The sequence below is a fragment of the Neovison vison genome, chromosome 10 (assembly GCF_020171115.1).
Source record: "Neovison vison isolate M4711 chromosome 10, ASM_NN_V1, whole genome shotgun sequence".
Classification (NCBI taxonomy): domain Eukaryota; kingdom Metazoa; phylum Chordata; class Mammalia; order Carnivora; family Mustelidae; genus Neogale; species Neogale vison.
Genome location: NC_058100.1, coordinates 23,205,625 through 23,221,078, shown reverse-complemented (window position 1 = coordinate 23,221,078; position 15,454 = coordinate 23,205,625).

The following is a 15,454-nucleotide window of genomic DNA, read 5'->3' as shown; positions in this document are numbered from 1 at the left end:
GCATTCTGGGTGGCCTGCTCTGAAACCCCTCACAATGATAAATTGACATAGGTGAAGTAAAATATATATATATATATATATATATGTATATAATAATTAAATAAATGTCAAAATCTTTAATATAGAAATTTAGGAATATGTGTTCATTCGTGTAGCTTTCTTCTTTTTGTCTGCATAACATTATAACTTTATACATATAACCTTGCAATGTCAAGTTTTTTCTTAGATATTTTATATTTTTATTGTTACTATGAATAGAATTTATGTCCTTTACATTTCTAACTTGTCAAATATGCCATACATAGAAGATAATTTATTCTATCTTTAAGGATTTTTTAATCAAATGTATATGAATTATTTTATTAATTCTAAGAGTTTTCAGGTAATTCTCTTGGATTGTATAAGCAAGTAAGTATTTCTCAGTAGAAAATGTAATTTATGTTCCTATTTTCAATATTTATAAGATTATTTTCTTCTGTAACTGAATTGTTTTTGAAATATCAAAGCTATTTTGAGCAAGCCATCATCATTTTGTTACTTGTTTTCATTTTCAATATTTATATGGTGTTTGTTTTTCTTTACAACTGAATTGTTGGGACACAAAAGCTATTTTAAACAAGTGATTCTTGCCATCAATGTCTTGTTTTCCCACTGTTAGTCTTTGGTATGATTTTGGATTTCATTATGAGACAAATATTCTTTTTCATATTGTAAAATTTTCTTTTTATTCATAGTTTATGATGCTTTTTATTTGCCACTTGTATAATTTTTCCAACAGCAATCTGATGCAATTAACTGAAAAAACTCCAAGATAGAAATTATACATTTAATAGAAAATATTCAAAAGCTATGGAGATTATTAAAAAAAAATGGATCACATAACGTGATCCTAAACGTGTAGGATTTTTGAGTTCCCTTATGGTTTTTTTTTTTTTTAAGATTTTATTTATTTATCAGAGAGAGCGAGAGAGGGAGAGAGAGCAAGCACAGGCAAACAGAATGGCAGGCAGAGGCAGAGGGAGAAGCAGGCTCCCTGCTGAGCAAGGAGCCCAATGTGGGACTCGATCCCAGGACGCTGGGATCATGACCTGAGCCGAAGGCAGCTGCTTAACCAACTGAGCCACCAGGCATCCCTGGGTTCCCTTATGTTTACTAAGGGGAAAAGGGTACATTAGTTTCTTACTTCTATCTAGAAAATGACTAGAAATTTATCCTAAAGCAGCACACATTTATTATCCTACCTTTTCCATAGGTCCAAAGTCCAAGCATGGCGTAGCGGGATCTGCTCAGGGTGTTGGTTGAGATGCAGTTCTTACTTGGGACTCATGGTCTTCTAGGCTCACTACTTATTGGAAGAAGTTATCTGCACGTAGTAACAGAATTGAGGTTAGCTATTGTTCAGAGACCTTTCTCAGCAACTAGAGGCTGCCTGCAGTTCCTTGGTCTGTGGCTCCCATGGGCAGTTCATATTTTAATGTCAACTGATTGTGGACCTTTATACATCTGCAAAATCCCTTTATAGCAATACTAAGATAAATTTTTGATTGAATACTTAAAAGAAGGTATGTGAACACAAAAAGGGATTTTAGGGTACCACCTTAGAATTCTGCCTATCACCAGTTCTATAGGATAAAACATCTACACTGAGAGAGGATCCTGTCATGGATGAGATGTTCCTTTCACTATTCTTAAGAGAGTTTTATATATTCTTTCCTCAGTAAGAAGTCACTCAATGGGGTACTTTTCAAGATTATTGTAACTAAGCTCCTTCGCACATTTGGTCTATAAGATGCATTCACCTAGCTTTCCTCCTACTTATTGTTAGTGATATTAACATGAATCACTGTTTAGAGTGTTATTATGTTTTTGTTTTTGTTTTAGCCAGATTTCTCTTTAAATTTGCTATTTTTTTCTTATCATACTCCTTTTTGAAATTGAGTCACTAAATCCAGCCCACACTCAAGGGGAAGTAAACTAAGCTCTCCCTGGGAATGGGTTGGAGAGAATGTATCTACATATATTATTTGTAATTTTTCTATAAGGACGATTGGTCCTCTGTTCCTATTTACTTATTTAAATCAACATGGACTCATAAGTGTTTATTTTACTCTTTGTATTCTATTATTTTAATATTTATTTTGCTCAATAATCAAATAATCAAGTAATATTTATTATTGCTCACATTGTTCCAACCTTGACAGCTGGGAGTTTGTTCAGTTTGGCTTCTGGGCAGAACTGGCCTCCTGGGCATGAGAACTCCATAGTTGCATTGATGACACACTCAGAAGGCCTTCCTTACATTTCTTAGTAATTGTATCTTTTTCAGTTGAACTCTAATGGGACAAGGAGGCATGTGCTAGGGGCTTAGAGACTCACTCAAGCACATTCTCTCTATCTTCTCTTTCTTGGGACACATTCTCCATGCCGTATTACCACCTTCTTTGAATCCATGAGCATCAGCTGGCTTCCTCCTTCATCAGGGGGCTCAGAGATTACTGATGCCCTGAACTCAGGGTGATGACCTAGGTCTTGCTGACATGTGAAGGACTGCATTCTTCCATTACTTTCTGCCCAACAGAGGCATAAGTCATAAGAGAGGGAAAGTTGGCGTTGTATGACTCTGCCCTGGAGTATGACAGTGCAACACGGCAATAGCCATCCCCATCTGAGCTGGTATCACCACACATCTGATAGGCATCCAGCCTGAGACTGTCCTGGGTACTCATGTACCCTTATATATGAAAATGTCCATTACAAGAGGGTAACTTCTACTCATTTTTCAGAGCTTCTTTAAAACCAGCCAGCTTAAAATAATCAGTATTCCAAATACATATCTTGGTGTGGCAAAATATGGTCCCCTTTACTCCCATAACTGGCCTCATTCTCTCACCACCAGTGTCTTTCGTCTTTAGCTGAAGATGGTATTTAGGGTGGTGGCTTGAGCCATTGAAGGGTGGCTTGAGCCATTGCAGGGAGTTGCTTAGTTTTCTTAGGTTTCTCCAATGAATACAGGAGGTATACATGGTACTAATCTTCTTCTATTAATCTTGTATCAATATAATTATTGGACCAGCCAAAGAATCTAAAAGGTTGTTTTTAGAGTATGGTTGCTTCAACTTATTTTTCAGAGCTACTCTCATGTTGCTGTTTTTAAAAAAATAACCAGCTTAAAATAATCCTTATGCCAAAAAGTCATATTTTAGGGTGACAAATTCTGCTCCTCTTCAGTAGGATTCTGTTTTTAGCCTAAAATTAACGAACTGGCAAATCACTTGGTAGTCAATTGGCTGTATGTAATAGAATATCTATTTATAAGTGTTTAGGTAATAGAGGATTCATTTTTTATACAAAACACAATTTCCAGATTAGTATGTCTCAGAGGTATTTAGGAGTTCCAAGATGTCAAAGTTGAGTTAGTTTTTTTCTATAATTCTTTTGGTTTTCTTTTTTCTTTTCTTTTCTTTTTTTGTTTTAATTTTTAAAACATTTTTATTATGTTATGTTAGATACCATACAGACATCATTAGTTTATGGTGCAGTGTTCTGTGATTCATTGTTTGAGTATAACACCCAGTGTTCCATGCCATATGTGCCCTCCTTAATACTCATCACCAGGCTCACCCATCCTCCCAACACCCTCTCTTCTAAAACCCTCAGTTTGTTTCCGTGAGTCCACAGTCTCTCATGGTTCATCTTCCACTCCAATTCCCCTTCTTTTTCTTAAGATTTTATTTATTTATTTGACAGAGATATAGAGAGTACAAGTAGGCAGAGTGGCAGGCAGAGGGAGAGGGAGAAGCAGGCTCTATGCTGAGCAGGAATCCCCATACAGGAGTCAATCCTAGGACCCTGGGATCATGACCTGAGCTGAAGGCAGCAGCTTAACCTGCTGAGCCACCCAGGTGCTCCCTTTCCCCCCTTTTCATTAGCCATCAGGGAAATTCAAATCAAAACCATATTGAGATACACCAGTTAGAATGGCAAAAATTGACAAGGCAAGAAACAACAAATGATGGAGAAGTTGTGGAGAAAGGGGAACCCTTTTACACTGTTGATGGGAATGCAAGTTGATGCAGCCACTTTGGAAAACAGTGTGGGGGTTCCTCAAAAAATTAAAAATAGAGCTACCCTATGACCCAGCAATTGCACTACTATTTACCCTAAAGATACAGATGTAGTGAAAAGAAGGGCCATATGCACCCCAGTGTTCATGGCAACAATGTCCACAATAGCCGACATGTGGAAAGAGCTGAGATGCCCTTAAGCAGATGAATGAATAAAGATGTGGTCCATATACACAATGGAGTATTACTCTATGATTCTTTTGATCTCTTTATCACTGTCTCCGGTATTCAATCACTCTTAAACAATATGCAAACCATGTTAAAACAGGGCAGAGCTTTTGAAATTTCTCTTATTTTATCAGATTTCTTCTTGGGCCATACACCAGGATTCTGCCTATATTTGAAGCTGAATTGAGGTTGAGAAAATATGTAACATTTTCAGCCTCCATTGTGAGGGGCAAACTCTGAGAAATAAATAAGAAAAACTTTTGGAGAGCAATGGGAAAGAGGTGGAGGTACGTAATGGACAGCACATACTGGCCATGTAACCAACCCAGTGGTAGCTCAGAGCACCAAGCAATTCAGGAGCTGGAACTAAGACACACTACATACTCTCTCTTTCAATCCATCTTTTAAGTCTTATCATGAATTCTTGATGTTTATTCTCAGAACAAAGAATCCTTCATATGACTATTAGTAGAAACAAAAGATTTTTTGCTTTCCAAATGTAGATGACTTTTTTTCCCCTAAGTTTCCAAATAAGAATTCCACAGAAGACCTTTAATTGTCACTGATGGGATGATAGTTGCATGACTTATAGTATTTGTTTTTTGTCAGAGTAGGGCATTATGATTGACTAGGCCTGTTACATACTCAGCACCTTGGGTTAATGGGGAGGGGGCACGTTGGGGTAGAGAAATAGGGGAGTAAAGTTCACAACTTCGTCAGAGATATTGACGAGGTTGAGGGTGTTTTTTCAAAACGGATTTTTCCTAATACATTTATTGATTCAATTTGGTGAGTTTCAGCTGTTAGTTAGATTTTTTTTAACACTGGATTTTTAGGTTCATTACATCCTTTTCATTTCAATCAACATTCTCTTTATTTGTTTTATTTTTCTGCTGGTTCATTTTATCTGTCTCAGTTGTCTTTCATATAAGCTTATTTCATAGAGTACATAAAAAAGAGATTTTTAGGGGAACACAATGCAGAAATACAATAAAATTATATTCAGCTATCTCTACTTTATAATCCATATCCTTCTCATTACATCTTGAGTAAAAAGTTCTCTATTACTTCATGTTTCAAACTGCTTTCACTGGTTCTATAATGGTGTTTTTGATATGCACTTCCTCTTTTTAAATGAGGAGAGTTCTGACCCTAACAGATTTGGTGATTATTCTCATCCCTTCATGATAGCATTTAAAATCTACTTTAGGATAAAATCATTGAGAAAGCAAGCAAAACAGTATCCACACGGGGAGAGTGGGTGAGGAATGGTGGTAGGCAGACTAGAGCAGGTATTGGAGTTGCAGCAAGCCCAGGAAGCCGTGATAAAGAGGCTGATGGGTACATACAAGGTGAAGTGGGGCATTATGGGATGAAGCAGTCTGGCTAGGGTGTTGGAACCCAAGCAGGTAATCTAGAGATGGGAAGGGGGGTAGGCCACTGGAACATCATGTAACAAAGAAAGCAACTACATGGGCATAGGGGATTGGTTATATAGAGTAAGATTCATTTTAGAAAAAGTATTATATTAACAGCAATGGGAGTTTAGTTTCTCCCTTTCAGAAAAGGAAACTTAAAATATGGAAATGAAGCTAGCTAGATGAACACTATGATGAGGTTTTCAATATAAATATAAAAGATATACTGATATACTATCACTCAAATGTGTCTCTTTTTTATGATTTTATTTATTTATTTGACAGAGAGAGAGAGATCACAAGTAGGCAGTGAGGCTGGCAGAGGGAGAGGGGGAAGCAGGCTCCCTGCTGAGCAGAGTCCAATGTGGGCCTGATCCCAGGACCCTGAGATCATGACCTGAGCCAAAGGCAGAGGCTTAACCCACTGAGCAACCCAGGTGCCCCTCAAATGTGTCTCTTTAAAAATTCAACTAACCAGTTAATTTTCTCTTGACCACTCTGTCTAAAATAACCTCCTTTTTATCTGTCTTACAAAATTTCATTTTTCTTTATGACATAGTTTGGAAAAAGAAGTTATAGGAAAGAACATCAGTTGCAAAAATCTCGAGTAGGAAGCATGCTTGCTCTGTTTGGGTAAAAGGCCAAGAGTCCAAAGGTATGTGGGCGGCTCAGTGGGTTAAGCCTCTGCCTTCAGCTAAGGTCATGATCCAGGGTCCTGGGATCGAGCCCCGCATCGGGCTCTCTGCTCAGCAGGGAGCCTGCTTCACCCCCACCCTTGCCTGACTCTCTGCCTACTTGTGATCTCTGTCTGTCAAATAAACAAATAAAATATTTAAAAAAAGAGAGAGAGAATAAATACAAGGGGACAGCGAAGAAAAGAGGGAGAGGGACAGAGAAGATAAGGCCAGAAATCTAACAGAGACTCATGGACAAGACTTTTGAATTTTATTTTATGGGAAACAAATCATAGTTTTTATCATGATTGTGGTGCAGCTTATATTTTAAAGTATCACTCCTACTACTATGCAGAAAGCAAATTGCCTTACAAGTAAGGAAATAAGAAAGCCAATTCAAGGGGCGCCTGGGTGGCTCAGTGGGTTAAGCCGCTGCCTTCGGCTCAGGTCATGATCCCAGGGTCCTGGGATCGAGTCCCACATCGCTGAGCGGAGAGCCTGCTTTCCTCTCTCTCTCTCTCTCTCTCTCTCTGCCTGCCTCTCTGCCTACTTGTGATCTCTCTCTGTCAAATAAATAAATAAAATCTTTAAAAAAAAAAAAGGAAGCCAATTCAAGGTGAGAGGTAATGGTGGCTTGGTCGGCATTAATAGTGGTGAAATTCTTGAGAGAGTAACCAGCATTTCTTGGCTGACTTTTTATGGAGTCCATGCAAAACAAACCAATCAGGGATAGTTGGGAAATTTTGATATCACTCACAGAAGCTTTGATAGAAAAGCAGGCTTGGAGGCAGAAATCTAGGTTTTTTGGTATACTTATTTTTAAATGCTTGTTAGAAATCCAAGTGAAGATGACAGATAGGGATTCTAGAAATTATGGGAAGAGTAGGGGTATAAAAGTAGAAGTGACCTGTTCAAGAAGGTATTAAAACTTATGTCAGATTACCTGGGAGCTAATAATAAACAGAGAAGAAGAGTGGTTCTCAGACTGAGTCTAGAGTTATCCCAAGACTTAGAGGTCTAGAAAATGGAAAGGAGCAAAGGATATTCAGAAGCATTGATATGAAGAAGAAGCACCAAAAAAAAAAAAAAAAGAAAAAAAAAGAAGGAATAGGTGGAGGGAGAAATAGTGTTGGGGAAATGAAATATCTCATTTTATGTGTGCTCCCTCATGTCTATCTATATGTTTTTTTTTTTTCCCTAGAGTTCAAAGCTAAGATTACATATATATATAGATTTTTTTTTTTTCTCATGAAGCTTACTAATTCTTAAAAGGCTGTAGTTTGCAAAGAGCAATTATCAAGGGAGAGGAGGCTGAGTCAATCACTACTGGTCAATGATTTCATCAATCATGCCTATGTAATGAAGCCTCCATCAAAAACCCAAGAGGACAGGGTTTGAAAACTTTAGGGGTTGATGACCACTTGGAGACTTGTGGGGGAATGGAACACCAGATGGGAACATGGAAGCTCTATGCCCTTTCCCCATACCTTGCCCTGTGTCTCTATTCCATCTGGCTATTCTTGAATTATATCATTTTGTTATCTAGTAAGTAAAGTGTTGCTATGAGCTTCTTCAGCTAATGAATCAAACCAGAGGAGGGGGATGTTGGAATCTCCAATTTTGTATCCAGTCACTCAGAAGCACAGGTCACAACCTGGACTTGTACTGGAATCTGAAGTGTGTGTAGAGGAGAAGTAGTCTTATGAGACTGAACTCTTAACCTGTGGGGTCTGATGCTATCTCTTCATGAATAGTCAGTATTGAGTCAAGTTATAGGATAGCTGGTGTCTGAGAATTGTTTGTTGGCCCACACTGGAATTGGGTATCAGAATCATTTTAAAATTTTATTCCAAATAACCATCCCTAATTTCACTGATATCTCTTCATTTAACATCATTTTAACTTTCAGCAGGTTTACCTAAATGAGTAGACCTATAGTATCTCTTTTCTTAATCTAAATTAGAGTAGCTTAATTATTCATGACTGAGCTTGAATCACTTAATACATTTTGTTTCCAGGAAATGTAAATGTTATCAATAGATGGAATAATTAAGAATATATAAATTATATATTATTTATTTATTATATATACATTAAGAATATATAAAATTTATGACTCATTTACACTAGCCTACCAAAGTTGCAAAACACATGGCTGATTTTTTTTCTTGTGTGAACATTTTTTTTCTTTGAAAACTATTTTGAAGTGAATACATGATAAAATAGTTTGAGTAAAATTGCTATTCTTACTAATCTGGGAAAAACTATATTTATTTATAATAATACATATTCTAATTCTAAAGGCTAATGTCTAGATATTTTACATTTGGAAGTGTTATTTGATAATACCAAAAAAGTAAGCACCTACTATCAGCACTTTTCAAAAGCATTTAAATGCACAATATTATCTAATAGTTATAGAAATGCAGAAGAGTTTCATTAAAGAGTTTCATTTTCTTAAACAGATAGTATTGAGACCCTAATATGTGCTGGACTCTAGGTGCTTGGCATATACCAGTGAGCAAAGCGAACATTCCCATCCAGCTACAGCTTATATTTTAGAAGGATGGTTAGTAAATCAAGGCTTTTGGTAATTCAGGCTTTCCGTAGGGTCACAGAAGAGGGAGAAGCAGAACTGTGGAGATTCTAATCCATTGGAGCTCTAGTCAGATAGTGTTAAAAAGAATTCTTTTTCCCTTTTATTATATTATTATATTATTTTTTTTGTTGTTTCTAGGACAAACATAAGGAATCATAGATTTTAAGAATTTTTTTCATGGGTATAATAATCAGGAGATTTGGGTCTGTCACAATGTAACATCTTCTGATCTATCACAAATATAAAATGTTAAATTGTGCATGCCATTAACTACATATTAATTTTTCCTTTTGTAAAATGATAAAACAGTGTAAGCATTGAGATGAATATATATGGTTTCTACCAAAGGTAGCAATCATTGTGAATGCCTTTCATGATGAATAATATTCAAAGTAGTGTCATTGTAAATCCCCTTCAAATGATAATTCTAGAAAGATTTCATTATGCTATATTAATCTGAATATAAAAACATCCTTCATATGTTAATAATTAACATGCATAATTTTGCTGAAATCACAAGATTTCAAATATTTTCTATTTGTAATTTTTTATGAGTTTGATGCTTCTCTAGATAAAAAAATATATTTTAATAGTATCATGTTACATATAAAATGTATATTAAAAGATTTAATCAACTTAAAATTAAAAGGAGCTTACTAAAGAAATTTAAACTATGATTTCTGATTATTGTAAAGTTTCCTCTTTTTTTAATTACATAAAGGTTCATTCCTCCTAAGCCTTCATTATAGAGAGTGGTCTCTTGTAGGGATGCTCTCCCCCATTTTTTACATAGTGAATACTGCTAAAGAATAAATATATATTCCATAGCATTATTATGGCACAGTAAGACAGACATTATCCAAGAGTAAAGCTATCATGATAGGTATAAAAACCACTACAATGGAATTTTGCAGCAGGAGAGAGAGATCAGGTTTAACTCTGAATAAATACAACGTGGTGAAGTAGGAATGTATGACCAGGGAGCAGGGCAGGATTCAGTGGACGGAGAATTACTAAGTGGAATCACTAAGAGGAAACATAAGGAGTAAGGGAGGGTTCTAGAGAAACTGGTCTAATGATGTTCTTGGCAAACTGAGACAGCACCTGTGGGATGGTGGAAAAAATGTGGAACCTGATCAAATATTGAAGGTGGGGCTTTTGGTTAAACTGATTTATCAAGAGTCTGGCTAAAATTAGACAATAGAAAGAGGAACATCAAAGTAGACCTTGTTGAAAAGTTCAGGGGAGCCTGACTATAGATTTCAGCCAAGGAGAGGAAGTATGTTAATCCCTACTCATCTCTCAGGACTGGTGCCATTTTCCCAGCGAGACCCCCTCTGATTCTCCAGATCACACAATCCATCATACCTCCTTCCCAACCCCCTCCCACCCCAAACATTATTCTCTCTGATAGTTTCTGGTCATTTTCCTTCATTTATCTTAACTCCAATTATATCTTTATATGTATATTTATTTAATGCTCAGCCTATCGTTTTAGGCTTATTAATATCATGTATCTACCATATGTGTTTTATTGATCAGGGTGTATTTAGCAATGAACTTGGGTCTGGCATGTAGTAAATTATCAACTTCTGGGTCAAGTTAAAAAAGATGGAGAATAAATTAAAGAAATTATGCATTTATCTGAAATTTAACTAATTCTCTTATATTAATTTGATAGATTGCAGTACAAATGGCTTTGGCAAAGTCTAGCATTATTCATCTGTATATATGCAGTATGTGTACAATGTAGTTCACAACTTTTGAAGAGAAAGACCTTGCTGATTATTCAAGCAGGCATTATTGCCTAACCAATGTTCGTTCCCTTTTTCTTTTAGCACTATAATTCTCTCTCTCTTTTTTTAAAGATTTTATTTATTTATTTGACAGAGATCACAAGTAGGCCTAGAGGCGGGCAAAGAGAGAGGAAGGGAAGCAGGCGCTCTGCCTTAGGCTCAGGTCATGCTCTCAGGGTCCTGGGTTCCATCCCAGGACCTGGGTTCCATCCCAGGACCCTGAGAGCATGACCTGAGCCCAAGGCAGAGGATTTAACCCACTGAGCCACCCAGGTGCCCCCTTCTAATCCTCTTCTTAATAATTCATTCATCCTTCTACCAAGTGTCTGAGGGATAGAGGACTCCTACCTTTTCTACAGAGGTAAAGCCTGCTTGATTCTAAAGCAAGGACGTTCCTCTTCCCTTTGCCAGTGATTGGTTTAGGGGTTAGCACATGATCCACTTCTGGCCAATGGGCTACACAGACAAGGCTGCTAGTATTTCTGGTCAGATTTTCGTCTTTTGTTTAAGGAGAGACCTAGGAAAAGCAATTCCTATTCTGCCTCAGGTAATTATTACGTCTTGATGCAATTTCCGTAATTGCCATGACTATGAAAGGAGCCAGACTGAGGACAAAACTGTCACCCTGATAACAAAACAGGAGGAGAAATAATCTAGGTTCTTGATGTTATCATTGTACTACTGAATTAACCAGCTCTGAAGACGCTTGACTCTGAATTCCTGTTAAGTGAAAGCCAGTTTGAAAGGATTTTTCTTGTGTCTTCAGCCAAAAGTTTTGGAATGCATTTTCAAAACAGTAGTGTATAACATTCAGGATGTATGAGTGAACACTATTTCAATAAAATGTTTAATCTGCATAATCATCAGTGTCATTTTGGTCAGCAAGTGATGATCTGATTGTGCATTAGTGCAGAATTAAATAGACGCAAGTTTAGTTGGATTGGGCAAAAAACCATGCAATTATCTACTGTTTTCCCATTAAAAATCCTCATAAATTACGTTATGCCAAACAACTTAATAGCTATGCCACAGCTGGAGCTGAAAACCATCATCTGACACTGTGGGAGTCAAAATGTGTTATGGGATCAAACTTATGAACTTCTTTGCTTTCACAGTGAATTAGCTAAAATATTGATGGTTTAATGAGTAATGTTGATAATAATTACTATGTGTATGCCATAGGAAGTCTGCTTAATTTTCATTGCACATGACATTAAAATAGTTTTCGGGGCGCCTGGGTGGCTCAGTGGGTTAAAGCCTCTGCCTTTGGCTCAGGTCATGGTCCCAGGGTCCTGGGATCGAGCCCCATGTCCGGGTCTCTGCTCCGCGGGGAGCCTGCTTCCTCCTCTCTCTCTCTCTGCCTGCCTCTCTGCCTACTTGTGATTTCTCTCTCTCTGTCAAATAAATAATATATTTTAAAAAAATTTAAAAAAAAATAGTTTTCATGTGCTCTTCCCTAGCTTGATTGGATTTGTGGACTCTTTGTGGCATCATAAACTATATTACATAAACCATTAAAATAATCATAGGTTATTAATATAAAGTTCTATCTGTATAAATATATACATAATCTGTACACATACATATATGTGCATATATATGTCTATATACATACGTATATATATGTTTATAAACATATATGCATATATACATATGTGTATATATATATATTGTGTGTGTATAATCGTATTCTAAGGTCCTTACGTATGTGAAAGCCCTTATTTTACCTTTCCAACAGTTTTATGAGATAAGTTCCTTTATTCTCTTCTTAGAAATGAGCAAATTGAGACACAGGTATTCTTAGTTTCCTTGGATCCCTTAGCTAGGCTGTGGAGCTGGACAGTTTGATTCTACTCTTAACTGCTGTGCAGACTCCTTCTTGTTAGATAGAAAACATACAAATGATAACTAGAGAATGAGTAATTCAGTTTTGATTTTTTCCTTTTTCTTATTATGTTCAGTTAGCCACTGTATAGTACCTCATTAGTTGTGTATAATACCCCGTGTTCATCACAACGCATGTCCTCCTTAATACCCATCACCCTATTACCCCATGCCTCCACCCCCATCCCCTCTAAAACCCTTGGTTTATTTCCTGGGGTCCATGGTCTTTCGTGGTTCCTCTCCCTCTGATTTTTCCCCTTTCAGATTTCCCTCCCTTCCCCTATGGTCTGCAATGCTACTGCTTATGTTCCTCATATGAGTGAGACCATATGATAATTATCTTTCTCTGTTTGACTTACTTCACTTAGCATAATCCCCTCCAGTTCCATCCATGTCCATGCAAATGGTGGGTATTCATCCTTTTGGTGGCTGAGTAATATTCCATTGTATATATATATACTTCATCTTCTTTCATCTTCTTTTTTTTTTTTTTTTAAGATTTTATTTATTTATTTGACAGACAGAGATCACAAGTAGGCAGAGAGGCAGGCAGAGAGAGAGAAGGGGAAGCAGGATCCCTGCTGACCAGAGAGGCCAATGTGGGGCTCTATCCCAGGACCCAGGGATCATGACCTGAGCCGAAGGCAGAGGCTTTAACCCACTGAGCCACCCAGGTGCCCCAACTTCATCTTCTTTATCCATTCATCTGTTGAGGGGAATCTCCGCTCCTTCCACAGTTTGGCTATTGTGGACTTTGCTGCTCTGAACATTAAGGTGTTTGTGCCCCTTAAAGAGTGAATATTTTAAATCCTTCTATTAACTATACATGGGGTTTGTTTGGTACTTGAAAAAATAACTACTTATATGGAATAAAATACTCTTTCACACCTCTAGTACAAAAAGTTAATTTATTAAATTGAATACATACTGCTTCTAAAAAGGTTCCTACAGGTTAGCCTTAAGAGATTTCTTGCTTGAACTCAAAATCCTGAGATCAAGACCTGAACTGAAATCCAGAGTGAGATTCTTAACCAACTGAGCCACCCAGGTGTCCCAAAACTTAAGAAATTTCTATACCTAGAAGTTAACCTTGTGTTACATAATGGAAATTTGTTTTGATAAACAGTCATAGATCTTGATAACTACTATTTCTAAATTTATGATTATTGTCTGGTCCATCAGCAAAAGTGAATTTTGGATTAAATTGTCAATGCAGTTCACTGAGTTTCCTTTGCAACTGCATCAGTACTTTATTTAAAATCAATTTAAGGAATATAATATTAAACAAATTACCTATTCAAATTATAGACCATAGTGAATAATACTCCCAAAGTTTCAAATTAAAAGCTTTTTCTTTTCCTTCCAAAAGTAAGTTTTTATCCAAGTTTGAAAGATTAAGCATTACAACAAGGAAATTTAGGGGATGATAGTAAAGCCATTAATTATGTAAGTGCATTAAAAAATAAGTCATAAGAGAAATTTGATTAATGGCTAAATATATATTTAAATTATTATGACCTTTAGTGCTTTTGATATCTGGGCATTATATATATTAATGAATCAATGTTTTCCTTTACATATCTTCCCATTTATCTTAGACCTGTATGTATCATACATTTATGCATCCAAAAATATTTCTAGAAATATACTTTCCTCACATATTCTATTGTTTGTAAATGCAGGTATGTACTCTATGTAGAGCATTCTTATAAAAAAGCCATTACACATAAAGAAATATATTTTAAAAATTTTAGAGGCCCACAGTAATTAAGACTTTATTAAATAGTATTATTTATACATTGATAAATATTACACACATAGGTAGTCATCTTCAACTGAAGAAGGCTTTAAGTGCTTATTATGAAAGTACAGGAAGCCATCTGTATAAAAAAAAGTTGTACACATTACCCTTAGGGAATTAACACTTTGATGGCAAAAGTTTATAATCAGTTGGCACAATGTCAGGTAGTCATGGGAACAATGCAATTGAAATCTCATGACATAATTATGTGTCAATTATTATTTTCATTTTTAAAATAAACTTTCAAGAAGGTAAGAAAGTTTTCAAGGTTACATACTGTCATTGCAATTATAGAGACTTTCCCCAAGGTCCTTCTACTACTTCGACTGTCTCCTAACCTCACTTACCATTTATATTTTCCACACTGCAGTCAGAGTGATATTCCTGAAATTAAAAACAAACAAACAAAACCCTGCTACTCTGTCCTCTTTAAAATACAGCAAATGCTGCCAATCACTTTCAAAATTAGATCCAGTTTCCTCGACTTCTCTAACAAGACTATAGTTTATCCCTGTGCTAGTTAAGGGAAAGATCTCCAGCTAGTGCCAATTAATTTGACCCAAATACTGGTTTGGGAAGTAGGGAAGCTAGCAGAGATTTTCCTCCTGTATCAGATTTTGGGAGACCTAATTATTGGTTGAGAATTAAAGACACTCTTCTAAGTTTAATAGTACATGTTTAAGAGTCCATTCTCTTTCTCAAGGGACTTATGAATATCCTCAGTGATGAAAAAAATTTAATACATGGAGGAGGTAGAAAGGAATTCAGGTCTTGGAGCACGGTGAGTATCTTAGACTTTCAGCAGTTGATGGATTATCAGCTTTGGACCCGAAGCTGGTAAGACAATCCGGGAAGCTTCTCAGGCAGTGTTAAGTGTTGCCATGAACAACAAGTTTTTGTGGGAACTGTCTGGGCTCTGGGGCATAGTGATGAACTCACAGAAGTAATAACTGGGGCATCCCATGATAGTCTTTCCATTTCTGTCCACAA